We start from the raw sequence: 19843 nt of genomic DNA, 5'->3' as shown, positions 1-19843 counted from the left end.
CCGGGGGGTGGGGTGGGGTAGACACATCAACAACACACATTCTTCACCATAATTTCTATTCAAGACACTCTTCAGGAAGTGTGATGTTGGCACATCCACTTTTGCACAGCAATTGGACCAGCAATTATAGGAGGACGAATTGAATTCTCTCAGCATTCAAACGATAATACTCAGTTTCTTTGAAAATGCAATCACCACAGAAGAGATGTGCTATCTCGACAGACAACGTCTAGAAATGAATAGCTAACATCACTGCATTTGCTGCTACCCATGACACTTAATTTCTAGAAAAAAGTACTCTTGTTGGGTTCAAGTATGTCTGGAGATACCAACCTTACATTCTTCTCTGCAGTTCCAGATATATGGGGACTCTCTACAGCAGTGAAATAAATCATTTTTGTGCTTACTGGGGGGGGGGTGCGCATATAACCTATTGTTACTTTGCTTGGCTCCATCCACACTACACATTTAAAGAAGTATTATACCACTTTAAACAATTGTGGCGTCCCCCAAAGAATCCTGGGGACTGTAGTTTGTAAAGCTATAGTTCTCAGAGTTCTTTGGGGAGAGGAATTGACAGAGAATTGTAGCTCCATAAGGGAAACGCAGGTGGCGCTGTGGGTTAAACCACTGTGCTGCTTGCGTTTGCCAATTGAAAGGTCAGCGGTTCAAATCCCCACAACGGGGTGGGCTCCTGTTGTTCGGTCCCAGCTCCTGCCAACCTAGCAGTTCGAAAGCATGCCTGTGCAAGTAGATCAATAGGTACCACTCCGGTGGGAAGCTAAATGGCATTTCCGTGCACTGCTCTGGTTTCGCCAGAAGCAGCTTAGTCATGCTGATCACATGACCCGGAAAAACTGTCTGCGGAAGCGGACAAATGCCAGCTCCCTCAGCCTTTAAAGGGAGATGAGCGCTGCAACCCCAGAGTCATTCATGACTGGACTTAATTGTCAGGGGTCCCTTTACCTTTAAGGGGAACGCAGTCTCCTAACAATTCTTGGTACCTTTAACAAACCATACTTACCAGGATTAACCAAGACTGTTTAAATGTACACTCCCGGTGCAGCACATGCTCCTCAGCGAAGCCCTGTCAGATCATTGTGAAAGGCCTGATAAGCCCCAGTAAACAACAACAACAATTTTATTATTTGTACTCTGCCCATCTGGCTGGGTTTCCCTAGCCACTCTGAGGAAGCTAACCTTCCCACTCCTTGGTAGTTGGATTTACTGGATAGAATCACATTACCTCTACTCTCCCATTATGATGTAATTGTTTTAAAAGAAAACCATGCTTTTATCTGAAGGTACACTAGCTGGAGCTAAGCAGGTCTAAGCCTACTCATTGCCTAGATGGGTGAATAGCATTTGGGTTATCATACATGTATGCCACCTTGGAACCCATGATAGAAGAAAAGCAGGAGAAGGAAGGAAGGAAGGAAGGAAGGAAGGAAGGAAGGAAGGAAATAAAAGTTCCATGTTGAATGGAGCCTGCTAAAAGATTCAGCATGACCCATTTTCCTTTCCTCAGCCACTAAACCTTCAATAAACCCATGATGCTCTGCAAACCATTAGCTTGTGCCCTGGAACCCTGGAGCAAAACATAGCTGGCTGGATTGAACTATGGGTCCATCACAGTCCTCCCACTCCCAATGTAAAGTTTGGCTAGAAGTATCACAGTAAGTGCATCCACACTATGCACATGTGATGGAGGACTGGAAGAGGAGGAGTCAAAGGGCTCCACTAAATGCAGTGGGGGAATCTCTTCTAAGTTCACAAGTGTCTGCACATGGAGATCAACACATATGGAGGAATTAATCATGTTGCTAGCTAAGCCCATCCCTTACCAACAGGCAGTGCGACAATCTGATTAAAGAGTGACAGATGGTCAATCATTTAGTTCATTCATTCTCACTATACATATTTTTATCATTTCGATTTTGCATCTTAGGCCCTCTCTGCCTACTACTGTTTTCTTTGTTTTCTTTTCGTCTTGGGAGTGGCTGGGAAGTTCAAAAGATAAATGTGCAAGAAGTGTCAATTTAATACGGATCTTACCACATTACAACTAATACACACACACCCCGCCCCTGTTTCAGAAGGAGGCTGGTGGGGTGGGTTGTCAGAAAAAAGATGAAATACACAATCACTGCATGTGAAACCATGGAGCACCTGGGAGCCACAATGTTTTGGTGCCTCTTGGTATTGCTGATCAAGTTAATTAAAAAAACTGCACTGAAGGGGGCATTTGACTGAATGTATGAAGATCAGGAACCTTATGCTATCAGGGTTCCTAATCACAAGGAGGTGGCTAAGCAGGTCTAGCCAGTTGGACTTAGAAGCCCCCTTCAGAATTAAAGTGGGTGAGAATGAGGACATTGTAGTTGGAGCATTCTGTGTGTTCTTCCCTCTCCCCTCCAACAGGGCTAATCTTATAAGGAACCACAAATGTGTTTTTCCAAGTTCTTCCATGACTTTTTTTGTCCATTTCTTCTGTAAGTAATTAGGTGAATCTCTGCAAGCCAGCACATCAAACAACAAAACTTTTTCTCCCCCTCTGGGGAGGAAAAGAACTTCCTCAAAATTTCTGCATAAAAAAACTTTTGTTTTTACTTTGAATTCCAATTCTTTATTTGCACTCCCGAGTGGCAAGGGAGCAAATTTACCCCAAACAAGAGAAATAGTGAGATTTCTTTTCTCTCTTTTCAGTGTACTATATGTTATGCTTTTGAACTTCTTTCTTTCATTTTTTCCTTTGACTAGAAAAAGAGAGCCCTCTGAACTGGGAGATGCTGGATTTGAATCCTGAGACGCTTAGCTTTTCACAGATTGCCTGAATGCAGCAGGTGCTTGCAAGCTCTTTGCTGGCATTTGTTCTGTACCCCTTTCCAAAACACCTGAATGCTGTCACAGCTCTGTGCTTCTAGACAGGCTTAAGCACAGTTTTAAACAGTACTGTACTCCGGCAGACAAAAGCTAGTGTTTGCTTATATGCAAGAGCTTCACTCGATTAAAAATGTGGATGGGGCCAATCTCACAGCCAAAGCTAGATATGAGAAGATGACATACCCATCAACTGTTCTGCTCTTGAGTGGAACACTCCAGCTTCTGATTGGATCCCAGGATACACCAAGGAGAGCACAGCCCCGAAATATCCCCGTATTCCAGTCACCTGGATCCCACAAGCGCATAGCTCCAAAAGACATGCATTCTGATTTTCTTCTATGGGATGTTGGAGGGTATAAGTTTATCTGTAACTGGGATCTCCTTCTGGGTTTTGATTATTTAACAACTAGCCCCAAAGAACTGCTTTGAAAAACTTGGGAGATAACCTTGGGGAGGCAAAGTTAACCCTCCCGCCACACAACTTCTCAAATCTAAATCACTTAAACTTTTTAACGATATCTGCCACCATTGTGACTGTGTGCCTGCAGCACACTCAGTCTCTCCAAGACCAGCTTTTTTTTTTTTTTTTTTGTAAAAACAAGGGAGTTTTCAAACATCTGGCAGGCCATAACACATTACTTGTGAGTTTCATATAATGCAGCAGGACACACTGTGCAGACCTGGTTATCGGTATAACCATTTAGATTTATCAACTTTCTCTCCTTCTAAGAATGCCACATTAAAATTAAACCTGTTGCCTGTATTGGGGAAACCTTTTGCTTGGCATTTAGAAGAAATGTCATTCTTTCTTACTGCATGAAATAGAGCTTTAGCTTCAAATATAGCTTGTTTTATCCATAATTGGAGGAAGGGGTCTGATTTGGGGGAGGGGGATGATAAAATATATCAAAGTATCAGATAACTCTCTCTATCCCATGATATTCTCAAACAGTATCTAGTATACTTTTAATATTTATGGAGAAGAACAAGCAGTTAGATAAATAATGAAAACAGAGGAATGTTCTCTTTTTTTGTATTGCACAATGTTCTCCATCTTAAAAGCAAGCACCTCTAAAAGAAAGGGACATGGATGTGACAAGAATTCTGACATTCCTCATGTAAAATTAATAGCAACATTGGGAAGAATAAAAAAAAACCCTACCTTTTGAATGCTGCTGTAAATTTTAAAGTAGCTTCTCCTGTTACGAAATGCCTTCTCATTCAATCTTTTTCTTCTGAAATAAAAATATATAAATGATTTCGTTTGCATGACATCTTCATTCATACTTGAAATATCCAGGCCAGGCCCCTCATTTGTGAATGTGCAGTCTAAACACATTTGCACTAGGGCTGGGCGATATCTGGTTTTTCAATATCATGATATATATCACCAACTAAGCATCATAAGATCTTGATATATCACAATATATATATATATCCACGGCAGTGGAGGGCCTCGCCGGGCCTCCCTGTGGGGGAGGAGGACCCCATCTTGCATCCCCGTGGAAGCAGAGGGCTTTGTTGGGCATCCCAGTGGTGGAGGGACTCCCAGGAATCCCTGTGGCAGAGGACCTCATTGCACCTATCCACAGTGGTGGAGGGCCTCACCGGGTCTTCCTGCAGCAGCAGAGGGCCCCACTGTGCCTGCTCTTGGAAGTGGAGCTTCTCCAATAAACAAACAAACAAACATCCCTTTTAATATGGAGAAAAGCTATTTAGGGGGAAAATAAAAACAACAACACTTCCTCCTCCCCCCCCCATTGGGGTGGGTGTGAAAGAAGCACTTTCCAATTCTTTGCTTATGTTCCCTGTTTACTTTGCTGCTGGAGCTTTTGAGTTTTTGAGAGCAGGAAGTTCTACTGAAAGAGTTGGTTTATATGCTTGCAAGTGGTTAAAATTGGCCGAGGAAAGGAGCAAGAAACATATTGGTGAAGCTGAAAGGGTTTGCTGGTTTGTGTGAGGGCTTATGTCATTTCTTATCTGTTAGGAGGGAGGAGGGAGAGAGAGCAAACTAAGCCTGCAAAGTATCCGCAAAGTATCTGTTCAGCTGAGCTGCTGGCTGGGAAACCATCAAGTCTCAACCTTTTGTTCACCAGTATATAGTGGTACCTCGGGTTACATACACTTCAGGTTTCATACGCTTCAGGTTACAGACTCCGCTAACCCAAAAATAGTACTTCGGGTTAAGAACTTTGCTTCAGGATAAGAACAGAAATTGTGTGGTGGCAGCAGGAGGCCCCATTAGCTAAAGTGGTACCTCAGGTTAAGAACAGTTTCAGGTTAAGAACGGACCTCCGGAACAAATTAAGTACTTAACCCAAGGTACCACTGTATTGCCTTGCTGAAACACTTATCACAATGTTATTTCAATACCAGTAGTCAACTGTATGGCACAACCCTAATTCACACAAAACCATAAAAGACAATAATCCGAACCTCACCGGCACACCAAGGAAGTTAGTTAGCACGTATCACAAATGCAAATCACATTACAGAGGAGCCCTCTTCAGAAGAACCCCAACCATATTTCCCCAATATGAGGTTGGGTGGAAAGCAGAACTGTTCCAAGTGGCCTTGCTTCCACATCATACCTGAAACACAGTTCTTCATCCCTCCTCTCCCTCTCATTTGTACAGCATGAATATTTCCCAGGTGCCCCTGCCCCTCATTATCACCCAGTGAGATTCAGTGCTGAATGGTGATCTGAACTTTCATTCCCCCAATCGTAGAATGGTCCTGCAGCCACAATATCATGCTGGCTTTCCGAATGGAGCCAACAAAAATTTTCCTCCTGGGGCAGACAGTAAGTTTTGGGGTACAATTTCATGAGCCAGCACCAAACAAACTTACTATCTTCTTTTAATTAAAAATATATACATATCACAATGCATTTTGCAATGCATCCACAGATTTCATGTACAGTTTCAGACCCTCCAAATGTCCCTATTTTTCCACGAACAGTCCCAGAGTCACAGAAGTCATCCCGGTTTCTGATTTGATGCTGGAATTCCTTAGGACATCCCTATTTTCATTGGAGAAATGTTGGAGGGTATGGAGTTATCTGACCCCCAAACCAAGGAAATAAGTACCCTATACATCCTTTACAAGACTTCTGAAAACAAAACAAATTCCTTCCAGTAGCACCTTAAAGACCAACTAAGTCAGTTCTTGGTATGAGCTTTCGTGTGCATGCACACTTCTTCAGATACACTGAAACAGAAGTTTCCAGACCCTTCTATATAGTGAGAAGGTGGGGAGGGGTATTACTCAGAAGGGTGGTGGGAATGGGTGATTGGCAGATAGCTGTGATGAGCCTGTTGACGACTCTTAACGACTGCAATAGGTCTTACAGGAAAAAGCAAGGGGTGAAAAGGTGAAAAATGGCTTTGTCATGTATAATGAGATAAGAATCCAAGGTCTTTGTTCAGACCAGGTTTCTCCATGGTTTTGAGTTTGGTGATAAGTTGTAATTCAGCAGCTTCTCTTTCCAGTCTATTTCTGAAATTCCTTTGTAGTAAAACATTCCTTTGTTGGCAACAGTGTCCTTCAGCTCTCTATATTGGACAAACAGGCCAGACCTTACGCCAAAGAATAAACGGACATAAATCGGACATCAGGAATCACAAGACAGAGAAACCAGTAGGAGAACATTTCAATCTCCCAGGACATTCTATACAAGATCTCAAAGTAGCTGTTTTACTACAAAGGAATTTCAGAAATAGACTGGAAAGAGAAGCTGCTGAATTACAACTTATCACCAAACTCAAAACCATGGAGAAACCTGGTCTGAACAAAGACCTTGGATTCTTATCTCATTATACATGACAAAGCCATTTTTCACCTTTTCACCCCTTGCTTTTTCCTGTAAGACCTATTGCAGTCGTTAAGAGTCGTCAACAGGCTCATCACAGCTATCTGCCAATCACCCATTCCCACCACCCTTCTGAGTAATACCCCTCCCCACCTTCTCACTATATAGAAGGGTCTGGAAACTTCTGTTTCAGTGTATCTGAAGAAGTGTGCATGCACACGAAAGCTCATACCAAGAACTGACTTAGTTGGTCTTTAAGGTGCTACTGGAAGGAATTTGTTTTGTTTTGACTATGGCAGACCAACACGGCTACCTATCTGTAACAAGACTTCTGAAGGCAGCTATGTGTGTGCTGGCATTATCAGGGGTATAAAAAGAGAAGCATGAAGTTATATTGAAATTACTAATTTATATGTCTGACGAAATACAGAGGAAAGCTCCTACAGGAAAAAGAACTGGGGGGTGATTAAAAACATAGCCATGCCATGCATGCAGATAAAAGAGACAGAACCCATACCATTACTTCCAAAGTCACTATAGTTTTGACTCCATAATTGGAGAAGTTTGTGCTGTAGTAGAACTGTGTTATTGAAACCTTGCATATTGAAACCTTGAAACTATCATCCACACATTTTAGCCATCGGAGTACTTTGCTTCTGGTGTGTCCTTGGTAGGGCAAAACATAAAGAGGGAACTCTCCTATAGATTGGAGCATTAATATTTATGCTTATATAGAAACAGTTCAAGCTTAGCTGGCATGAGAAAAAAACTCTTCGATTTTGAGGATGCAAAAGTATAAAAAGCAGATTTAAACCCATACTCTCTTCTAGCTGGAAGCGACTGGATGATCAAAATCAGTGCAGTATCATCCAGGCGGTACCTGGTTTTGTCTTAAACTGCTGGCATTCAGTTGTACTTCAAACTTTTCATTAGGCACAACACATCAGGCAGTATTTTCCACCCAAACTCCAATAAACCTGCTTTCTTTTAAAAAAATAAAAATAAATCAAAGTTATTTTTCCTCGTTGCACATATCTGAATCCTTTTTTTAAAAAATACAAAACTAAAAAACTCTGCTGTCTGTTGATTATTGATTGAGGCACCTCATAAATACTTAGGCTTATTAAGTGTCTATACAGCTCCCTGACAGAGTTCTTAAATGCAGGCCTGGGGCTGAAGCAAGGTTTCTCTTTAAGCTGAGAGAAGGGGAGTTTCAGAGGCTGTGTTGGGCTTAAGAGGACGGCACACTGTTAATTCACTCTGGCTGTTTACAACAAAGTCATAACAGTATGACACTCTGTGTCGAGAGTGTGAGAGTGAGTGGCAAGTCATTCCATAGGGAGTCTGCTAAGCACTTTGGCCACTCTGCCTACAGCTAGCCCATAACCAAACAAATGTTGTGTTTGGTGCACCCAGTATACTGAGCCACTACTTTCTGGACCACACAAACAGAAGCACCCAGCAGCCTGCTTCTATTATTACATACCCCTCAACTGTCCTGATTTCCACAGGACATCCAAGAATTACTGAAGCCCTCCTGGCTTCTGATTGTATCCTGGAATGTCTTTTTTCCCCCTCCAATGCTGCTACCATGCTCAGGGAAGAAAATGAGGGGACACTTGCAGCCAGTGCTGGGGCTTGCAGTGGTGCCATGTCAACTAGTGGTCCAAAGTCAACTAGCTTCCGCAAGAGCTTGGTATCGAAAGACACAAGTCCTTATTTTCGTCAGCGGAATATTGGAGGGTATGTTGCTATGATTAGTCAATCTAGTTGTCACTTTATGCCAAAGCCTCAAGCTGACGCACAATGGAATAGTAACAAAACATCCAATGCATTGGAAGAGCAATCAAAAGGAGAAAATGCAACATGAACCAGCTGCAGATACAACACACACAAATGCACTATATCATCATCATCATTATACTTAGGGCGGTTTATCAGATTTGCATGAGTCCTGAATCTCAAGCTGAAATGGTCCACTTTGGAAAGTTTCAGTGCTTGTCCAAACTGAAGTAAGTTCTCACCAAAGCTCCCTGAAATGCAGCAGGAACCTCCAAAATGAATTTAGGAATATTTGGGGCAGTTTTGGAATTATTATGTTCTTCTAATCTAAGCCATTCTGATGCATTCTCACTGGAATGAGAATGATCACATGAATAGGAGGAGGAGGAGGAGGAGAAGGAGGAGGAGGAGGAGGAGGAGAGGAGGAGGAGGAGTTTGGACTGGATATCCCACCTTTCACTCCCCTTAAGGAGTCTCAAAATGGCTAACAATCTCCTTTCCCTTCCTCCCCCACAACAAACACTCTGTGAGGTGAGTGGGGCTGAGAGACTTCAGAGAAGTGTGACCAGCAGCTGCATGTGAAGGAGCGGGGAAGCAAACCCGGTTCATCAGATGATGAGTCCACCGCTCTTAACCACTACACCACACTGGCTCCCAGGAGACACCGCTGGCATTTTGTTAACACTATGTTGTTGACACCCCGTCCTTTTGTTTTTAACTGGTTATCCAGCTAGTGAGGCAGAGATGGTGTGAGGAGTAACTATGTCATTTGCCCCTCCCACATATTACATAAACTGCCAGAAGCACCCATGCAGAAGTGGGAACTGCTAAAATAAAATGTAGATGAACAATGGGAAAGTATTCTCAGAATACTATGTGACTGAGTAAAGAGGTTCTCAGGGGTGAAGGGTAATGTGCAGCTCTCCTCTCGTCAGATTATAACAAAGTGGTTGCCTTGAAAAATTATGCTGCTGTGCTGGTTTCATATATTGCTCTCTGCCCTCATAACTGAGAAAACTGCATTTTCTCCTCTACCATGCCCATCTAGTCTGCTGCCTCTGCCGATATATCAGAAATGATAATAACCCAAAGAAGAAAATGAGGATATACTGAGATTACTTCACATAGCCTGTGCAATAGTTGACAAGCATGGGGAATCACAGAAGCATCACTATTGCCCAGAAAGCATGACCCCATCACTGACTGAGTTGGTTCCTGAGAGGCAACTCCCAGGGCAGATGATAAAACCTTGCTGAACCTAGGCTGCTGTGGGCCTACTCAGTCCTAGATGAGGGGCTTCCTGGCAATGAAGCCAATGACCTATTTAGTCCAGCATCTCACAGTGGCCCACCAGATGCCTGTGGACCACCCACAAGCAGGACCCAAGCACAACAACACTCTCCCTTTCCATGGTTTCCAGAACCTGGTATTCAGAAGCACTGGAGACAGTGCATAGTCATTATGGCTAGTAGCCATAATAGCATTATACTCCTTGCTACCTTGCATTTTACTATAGTGCTGCTTTCAGTTCCACAGGCACCTTGAACTCCATATTAAGGAACAAAGTTGAGTTATAAATGTACTTAAATACAATAAACAAGTGCAAAGTGCAACAAAATTTTCCAGGACACTGCATTCCAATTAGCTACCAGGCCTACTTCCAGGCCTACCAGTATTGACCCATAAAGCCTTTAATGGCTCAAGACCACAATACCTCAAGGACAGCCTCTCCCCATAAAAACCTACTTGAGATCATCATCTTGATGTGCCTCCTCCATGAGAGCTTGGAGAGTGCCAATACGAGAATGGGCTTTTCTGTAGTGGTTCCCCATCTGTGAAATGCTCTCCTCAGGGAAGCTTGTCTGGCACCTTCATTCTACACCTTTAAGCACCAAGCAAAAACATTCCTCTTCAACCTGACCTTGGGCTGCTTAAAAGGTAAGGGACCCCTGACAGTTAAGTCCAGTTGCGAACGACTCTGGGGTTGCGGTGCTCATCTCGCTTTACTGGCTGAGGGAGCCGACGTTTGTCCGCAGACAGTTTCCCCAGGTCATGTGGCCAGCATGACTAAGCCACTTCTGGCAAACCAGAGCAGTGCACGGAAATGCCGTTTAGCTTCCCGCCGGAGCTATCTACTTGCACTTTGACGTGCTTTCAAACTGCTAGGTTGGCAGGAGTTGGGACTGAGCAATGGGAGCTCACCCCGTCATGGGGATTCAAACCGCCAACCTTCTGATCGGCAAGCTCAGTGGTTTACACCACAGTGCCACCCGTGTCCCTTCTTGGGCTAATTAACATCCTATAAATGAATTTGTGGGAGGGGGATTATTGGTTTGGTTTGTTTTTCCTTTGTTAAGAATTTTGTGTTTCTATCCAGTATTCTTATGCTGTGAACCGCCCTGCAATCTTCAGATGAAGGTTATTATACAATTTTAATAAATAATAATAATAACAATAATTACTCCTCTCTCCTGCTTTTCCATCCCCCGCTGTCAGTCAGAGTGTTCCATTGTCACTAAAAATGCTGTGATTTTTTTATTATTGCGTTGATTCTTTTCTAAATGGTTTGTGTAGTTTTGCAAACCTTGGGGTACCACAGTCTGCTGACCCCCCCCTTTATACCTATTTTGGCTTATATAGGCACTGATACTCTGAGGATTAGTACACAGGATGTATAAAAGTATACTAACCTAGAATTGCAAGGAGGATGCTCACACATTGTCCTGGTAGCTGAGAAAATGCACATTATATATTTTCAAGGAAGCGTAGTTGTGAACCCCCGATTTCAATATCTGGGAAGGGGTCCCATTGCTCCATGTATCAAAGGTTTAGGAAATATTGCTATAAGTTCCAACTACCCCTTTCCACTGTCATCAGGATGTGATCTTTCAGCTCTAAGTTGTAGGCAAGTTAAATATAGACACATTGAACATGAAGAATGTTGCATGTAGATGAGGCTACATTTCCTAAGGACGATCATTTAAAGTGACAAAGGCTTAATCTTAAACACACTTTTACTAAAGTATTGGGAAATATGGAATAGAACCAAGAGATAATTAGCACTTGAGCTTTCCTCTGGAAGAGACCTCTGAAAAAAAAAGGAAAGGTAATCTTTGCTTCTTTTCTATGTAACCCTTAGAGCCTTTAATCTCTGCACATCACATAGTTTCCTGAATCTTGCTGTAGGATGTTTAAGCTGAAGGGCATCATGTTAAGAGAAAGGCCAGTTTCATCTCAGTACTTTTTACAAATCCCACAGATATCTTAAAAATACAAGTTAAATGGGAGGGTTTGGGAGGGGTGGTGAACTAGGCTTGCAAGAGATAAAATCCATCTGTTCGGCTGCAAATGATATGCATGTGCACACATGTGCACACACTCAAGCATGTGCACATGTCAAGATTCTCAGAAGAAGTCAGCCAAAATTAAGCAACGTCAAATCCCATTGATTTCAGTGGAGAAGTTACCATTTCCATTGAAATCAATAGGATATAAATATATTTACCATTAGGGACACGGATGGTGCTGTGGGTTAAACCACAGAGCCTAGGGCAGAACATATTGATGTGGGGAATGCGGTACCTCAAGACGTGAGACCAAGCACTGTGTAATTTAACCCGTTGTTCATATTACACCAACAAAAGCACCATGGACAGTTCTCTCAGCATTGCCTGGAAGGGAGCTTCCAAGAATGGACCTCCTTCTACAAGCATAGACCTTCATCTCTTCTCATGGAGAGGAGAGCTGCCATATCATATGGGATGTCCTATATAACTTTCATATGGAATCTACATTTATTGCACAGGTAAATATGTAGGAAATTTGCTCAGATGATCACAGAAAACCTGACAGATTACAGCTAATGTGCTCATTTTAATGAATTATTCTAGAAAAATGGTATCCAAAATTGCCAATATAAAAATGAAACTGCTTGAAATGGGCATAGAAGATTTGCACTATAAATGAACTTGAACTTCCCATTTGCCCCTAAAATATATCTTCAAATGGCTGTGTACACACTCCAATGTGCTCCCACTGTTGGTTTAGGAAGTGGTGTACTTATTAATTTGTGCTTCATCCATTCATAGTTTCAGTCATTCAGTCATTCAGTCAGTCAAAGTTTGGAATCAAGTAAATTACAGACAACAGTGATAGATCAAATAAATGAAAGCACTGAAAATCTATTCTTAAAGTAAAAAAATAGAAGAATAGTTATATTCAAGGTTAAATCACTAGGAGAATTACAGCTTTCAAAGAGAAAGCTGTTCAGGTCCCCATAATGTCAAGAAGACAACCATGATTCATGCTATGGGAACTCATAAATTCTGTTTGTTAGAGATTTCACTCATCTCTCACTGTCCTGCTTTTCTATAAATCATGATCAAAGTGACCTATAAAAAGAAGAAACCTCAGTAAATTACAATATATTTGATAATCATTATTATTATTAAAAAATCCCAATAAAATTGAAGAGATTATATCAGCAAGTTTACATAGAAGAATCAAAATCACAAATTCATAAGTACCTGGAACAGATCTAAAAGCGGATAAAGAGAGATCCTGTTCATGGGCAATGGCGGAGTCAATATCAGCACTTTAAATTGAGCCTAGGAACAAATAGATAGCCAATGAAAGTTCTATAGGGCTCAAAGTTATTTGCTCTGATTAAGACCCTGGCAGCTGAGTTCTGGACCAATTTAAGCTTTCATGCTGTCTTCAGAGGCAGCCACACACATCCCGATGAGAATAGTACAGTGCTGTTTAACTTGGGAATGAAGAGGATTATCAGCAGGTAAAGCAGCCAAAGTTGATGGCACTACAAAGTCCAAGACACTACAACCACCAGACATGCACTGTAGGTGAGAGTACTCCCAGAGTGATCCTTCAGAGTGAATAATGTCCCATTCACAAAAGGTTGTAGCCCTCTGTTAAAATAAGAATTCTCAACCAATAGTGCACCCATCTTGTCAGAGTTAAGTTTCAGTTTGTTTATTAACATTTATTAACATTCATTGCCAAACTGATTTCAAACACAGGTTCATGATCCGTAAGCTCTCCTTAGGATAAGGAAATGGAAATGAAAGATTTAGATCTGAGTAATATGTGTGGGTGGTGCTGTGGGGACGTGGGTGGCACTGTGGGCTAAACTACAGAGCCTAGGGCTTGCTGATCAGAAGGTTGGCGGTTCGAATCCCCATGACGGGGTGAGCTCCCATTGTTCGGTTCCAACTCCTGCCAACCTAGCAGTTCAAAAGCACAAAGTGCAAGTAGATAAATAGGTAGTGCTACTGTGGGAAGGTAAATGGTGTTTCCGTGCGCTGCCGTGGTTCACCAGAAGTGGCTTAGTCATGCTGGCCACATGACCCAGAAGCTGTCTGTGGACAAACGTCGGCTCCCTCGGCCAGCAAAGCGAGATGAACGCCGCAACCCCAGAGTCGTCCATGACTGGACTTAATGGTCAGGGGTCCCTTTACCTTTAATATGTGCATACTGATAACACATCACCAAATCTTTGGCTCAGCTGCCTCCCTAAAAGAAGCACCTATTTTCTCCTTAAGTCATGGAGTTTTCAGTAGCCAAGAGTAAGGGTTGAGCACACCCAGTCAGCTTGACTTCTCCATTTCTCTCTGTGCTGAGGTTGAACAAGCTGAAAGGTATTCACAAACGAGGGAATCAGAGGTATATCCAGCGCTGATCCTGTTAGAACTTGTTCAACTTGGCATGCATATAAATGTCTTTATGCGCAAAGTATTTTGAAAATTGGTCATAGCCAGCTATGAAGGGTTTGGGTAACTCCCCCAAGGGCCTGATTGTAATAAGCTTCTCACCACCATTTAGCAGAATAAATTAGCAATTTGAAATGGGAAGATTAACAGGATGATACAGAAAATGCCTGCAGGGTCACATATCTTAGCGAGAGTAAAGGGGCCTGATTAGAAGACTAAGAAATAATACCTCTAAAAATAAATCATAAAGCTTAAAGAATGTAACAGTTACCTTGGTTCCACAAAATGTGAAACAATACCTTCAACTGGTTTTTAAATGAAAGCAAGTTTTAAAGGCACACATAATTATGCTTTAAAATTAATTTCTTCCCAATCCCAATTTGGGATATAACACAGGATCCTCTGCTCCACTTGCCTCAGCTTCACTGACCCCTGACCCCTGTTAGGTTTCCTATTATTCTTCTTATTCTGGACAGCTGGTCTAGTATGAATGCTCCCAACAACAACAAAATGATGGCTTGCAGTCCAATTAACATGATTTCTGTTGCCACTGATTATTTCTTTCTCCTGAAATCCAGCGGGTTTGCTCCCTCAGACTCAGCTAAACAACCCATCAGCTGTTTAACCAGTATACATATATTCTAGACAACTACATTTGAATGAAAATCCTTTGTACTTTCTTCTAAAAAGACCAATTGGTCCGAATGAAAGAATATGTTATCTCACTTGCTGTATGTTTCTTCGCAGTGAAATGTCTTGTTATTAAATTCTCCACAGACCCTTAGAGTTCAGGTACTTGTAACAGCTTCAATTTCTTGGCTCAGGTAACCTATTACTGAAAAAGGGTTCTAACATTTAAAACAATGTGGGAATAGCTGTTCTCATTAAATACTGTCAGTCAGTGTGGGGTGAGTTATTATGCAAAATACATATCAAGAACTGGACAGAAATCACAAAACCGACTTCAATTATAACCTCTGCTTGATCCTATCAAAAAGCAACTTCCGGGAATGGAAAGATTTCAAGGGCAAATGTTATTTATATTCCACTTTTAAGACCAGGAGAGAGGATTAGTTATCAAATACTTTGTTAACCAACATTCTGGCATGTGCACAACTTCAGCAAATGGTCTTTAGACAATTGTGAGGCAATCCTGCCTCTAACTTCTAAAGGTCATCTTGGATTCCCTCCTCCTCTAGTAAGTGAGGAATACTATTCCCTAAGCACATGCAACTTCCATGCAGCATTGGTAGTAGTTTATCTCCTTCCTCTTTCCCATGGGCTGCATCTTCCATGACTACTGCATCTGGTTGGTCTCCTCTTTTGACGGGGTAGGAAAGTGTCTTGAAGATGGCATGGTGGACTCATCCTATGGCTCTAGGAACCTGCATTCAATATGTATATCCACCACCATTTTGGTGCAACCCTTCTTCCACTGATAGTGCCGGAATATGAAGCTGGCAGTGTATTTTGAATGGAATAAATGTACAATAGGCTGTTTCTAAATTGTACTCTGAATTCAATTCAGGAGCATGACTCATTGGAAAACTAGAAAATGTTTCACAGATTTTAGAAAAGAAAATGCCCAGATAACTCCTAGAATGTGGTCTTTCTTAGATCCCTTGTGCGCAATACAATTACACTGGAAGAGTTTTTCATTCTCCATGCCAAGAAAGCACTGAGGTTCAGCTTTCACCATTCTAGACTGTTGCTTCATCTTGAAAACTGCATATCATAAACAGATTTGGCAACCAAAGCTCTTAGACACATAGCCCTGTCAGCAAGCAGACATGAATGATGGGGCTAATAAATGCCTCTGCTCCAAACGCTTTCTAAGAAGCAGAAGATGGAGCCAGAGTGCAAAGGCAGCAAAGCATAAAGGCTTCTACATCAATCCGAGCCAAGAGTGCTTTATGTTTCTGAATTCAAAACTATTGTATGGGCTGTTGTTGTTGTGTGTATAACACTAAAACAAAATGAAAGCAACGGGAAAGCGCAGCTGAAATTTGAAATAATCCAGAACAGAAAACCAAAACAGAAGAACGAACAAAAGCATATGAAAACATGAGTTAAGTTTTTTGCAGAATGTCAGGAGAGATGGAACCAAACATGCGGTCTCGGAGGAATGGCTGGTGACAGCTTTGAGAAACCCTTGAGAAGATGGGTCCCCTCATGGATCTGTGAGGTTCCAGTAGGCTTACCTGATGGTAAAACTAAGTTGTCCTTGAGTTGTGGAAAGGTGTCTAGAAGTCTTCATTTTTGTTTCCCCAAATACCTTCCAAATAGTGTCACTCTGGGGCATTATAGGGAAATAAAATGGTGGCCTGTTGCCAGAAAACAGTTGATAAAAAGGGTGAAAGCTGCCAACAGGTGACAGGTGCTGACACCAGGCCTTCCCTGAAGGGTGTTCTGCTCCTGCAAAGTAACGACTGAGAAGCTTCTTCTTCTTGGGATGCCAATGCTTCAGAAACTGCAGGAAGGTTCACAAAAGATTCCCTGAGATCACCGGATCCAGACAATAGAAGATTATGTGAGCAGTAGCCCCAAACACATTGGCAATTCCACATATCACACATTTAAAACACATTCCCCCAGCCCACACAAAAGAACCCTGGGAACTTTAATTTACTCTTCACAGAGCTACAATTACCAGTAGTTTTATCAAAACACAGTTCCCAGGATTAGTGGTAGTTTTGCATTGGTGTGTGTATTTTTGGTGGAGTGTGCATTAGATGTATGGTGTGTAAGCAGCCACTACCCAGCTGCCACATTCATCACTAGCTACTGCTTCTGAACAAACCTTAAGGGAAGCCCCATATAAGATGAAGAAGAATAGCCTAGTATTGAGGTTACCAATGGTTCCAGCTGGTGTATCAGCCAAGGGTGATGAAATATGTTCCTTAGGCCTTTGTCAGGAAAGATAATATGTTTGTGTGTGATGTTAGAAAAGGAAAGAGAGCAAACAATCTGAGTAAACTCAAATATTTTAATTTTAAAACAGCTGTTGCTATTAAGTATTTACATTCTCTTTGCAGAAACCATGCATGTCATCTGTCGCTTAAGACTTTTTGTCTTCTGAATTCATGCTGTTATGTTCAAAGAAACCCAGTCTATGTTAATTAAAATAATTTCATGTTGTGGAGTAGGCAGTAGAACCTTGCATACCTTATTTTTATTCTTCGTTCCTGAAAATTAAGTGAATAGCAGCATCTGCTGCATTAGAAATAATTATTTGGTTTTTTGAAAAGGACAAAAGACGCCCACAATGCACAATGAAGAATGTTACATATTTGTGTTCCAGGAGTGTAATTACTTTTCCATAGTAGAACTCCACAAAAGCATTTAATTTTTTCCATCCTCCTGAATTATTTCTCTCTATTAAGTTATATTTTACTCTTGCCACTTCATTAATTTTAGTAATTCTTCCAGTTTTTGAATTCCATGTACATTTTTACTCAGTTCTGAATGCTTTCAAGAATTTGAAAACCATAGAATATAGAATGCATCTGGTGCTAGCCTAGCATTAATTAGAAACAACTAAATATTGGCTGCATTTGAACATAATGATAAACTATTTATTGTTATGGGAATGAGTGACAGCAAGCCACAGGCTTGCCCCTCCCTTTTCCTCCTCTGGCATGGCTGCAAGTAGATCAGAAGCTCGCACTTCCATTTTTGCAATTTATCCTTTATGTTCAAATCTGGACAAAGTTTGGTTTGCCTTAACTAGTGTTGTTGTTTTAATGAGCCAATTTTAAGATTTGATTTAAGGAAGAGGCTTGCTTCAACCAGCCATAGTTAAGATGAACCATAGTTTAGGGTGCAGGCATAATGCAAAACTGTGGTTTATCAAAAATGGAGGTAAAAGCTTCCATTGGGTCCTTTGTGGCAGCATGAGAAGAAGAGTGAGGCACATGCCCAAGCTTCACTGGGGCTTATTCCCATAATGATCCTGTGTAGATTTTGTTAGGCCCAAACACTACCCTATTCTATTGGGATATACCAAATTTTCATAATGTTCAGAGAGCTTTGTGCCATTTTAGGGGTGGGCAAAATGTTCTCTGAAAGAACTACAAACCTTTAGATAACATTCATTTCATTGGACAAAGCCTGTGTGACATTTTAGTCATCATGTCTCTGTTGTAAAACCATATTTCCACATTTCCAGGCTTCTGGCTTCATTTCTCTGTAACGTAAGTGTCACGGGTATGTTTTTTCCACAGCTACAGCTGCTTCATAGATATGGCTATAACCTGTTCACAATCACCCATTCTCTTCGCTTGAGTATTTTAACACATTAATAGTTGGGATGCCCTTGAAAATGGTCCAGACTCTACAAAAAAGTAATTGTGGCCACCATGATGTTGAGCAACAACTGAATATCATTGGTATTACAAGATCTGCACTGATTGTCTGAATGCTACCAGGGCCAACTGAAGGTGTTGCTGCTGACATATAAAACCCAGAATGACTTGGGACTCCGATATCTGAAGAAACACCTCTCCCTTTATCAACCTGACTGGGCCCTGAGGTCTGCAAGAAAGGCCTTTCTGAAGGTCCCACCAGTTAGACATTGGGTGATGACTCAGGGTCTTTTATGTGGTGGCATCTTGGTTACTGAACTCCATTTGGCACCAACAATGCATGGAGGGGTTCAGCTGACAATCTAGCTGTTCATTAAGTATTTTGGGTGATCCGAGTAGCACATTTGTAATTGCAGACTGCCTTTCTGCTGTTGGTTTGGTGTGGGTTATCATTTTAATTTGTTAAATTGCATTTTGATGATAAATTTCACTGTGTGTAAACTGTTCTAGAGTTGTTTATGATTAGCAATGGTATATAAATTAATTGAATAAATATTATGTTGATGTTCTCCCTCCAAGCAGGATGCCAGCTGAGTGAGAAAGACCTACAGAACTGAACTTTAATGTTTCTTTCATTCTCTCTCTCTCTCTCTCTCTCTCTCTCTCACACACACACACACACACACATTGTGGGATCACACCATACAAAATTGGTTCCCACTTGGCTATAAAGGCACATCAAAAGGGCTATAATATGAATGATATGGTTGAAAAGGTGGCATAATGTGAACTGGTATGTAGAGAATCCATTCTACCTAGGGACTTGGGGTTGGAGAGCATGAAGTCCAGTTCAAATAAAATCTAGTCCTGTAATTCTGTGATCATGCTCGGTTTTTCTCCTTCTCAAAATAGACCTATTAGGCTAGTTGAAGTAAGTCTGAAAGGCATGGCCTCTACACTTGATGACAGGAGATAAAGATGGATTTGGGAGTCTAAGAAAAAGTTAGGCCTTGAGGGCGGAAAATCATATTGTGCAGCCTGTAAGATGCAGCCATTTTTCAAAATAGTTTTCCATACTTCACTGACATGAATTATGTATTAATGTTTCCTGGTTTCATCACAAGGAGCGTATGAATATTCACAAATTATTCTCTTGTGTAACCATGAATATGCATGGTCGAGCCAAGAAAGGCAAAGTGTAGAACCTGATCATGAATATTTACATCCTATATAAAGTTAAACCATGTCACTGGATGATATAGCACCTACTCTGAGATTCCTCTCTTGGTAGTAGGTGAAGTGCTGCAATATGCTAATGAAATAACCACCATTTGGCA

At 41.5% G+C, this 19843-nt stretch overlaps 1 protein-coding gene across 4 annotated transcripts in view; it reads right to left on the bottom strand.

Annotated features, from left to right (window-relative positions):
- CDH18 (cadherin 18) overlaps positions 1 to 19843 on the bottom strand; it is a 634566-nt gene that overhangs the window by 437951 nt on the left and 176772 nt on the right. For 3 of the 4 annotated variants that reach the window (XM_081873021.1, XM_081873022.1, XM_081873026.1), the window contains exon 2: positions 4046 to 4118. The gene's annotated coding sequence lies outside the window, so the exon portion shown is untranslated. The remainder of the gene's footprint in view (positions 1 to 4045; positions 4119 to 19843) is intronic. The other variant, XM_081873024.1, reaches the window with a different exon arrangement.

The sequence above is a fragment of the Podarcis erhardii genome (assembly GCF_964252035.2).
Source record: "Podarcis erhardii genome assembly, chromosome: 8".
In the NCBI taxonomy this organism is placed as follows: Eukaryota; Metazoa; Chordata; class Lepidosauria; order Squamata; family Lacertidae; genus Podarcis; species Podarcis erhardii.
This window is presented reverse-complemented; position numbering and strand designations above follow the sequence as displayed.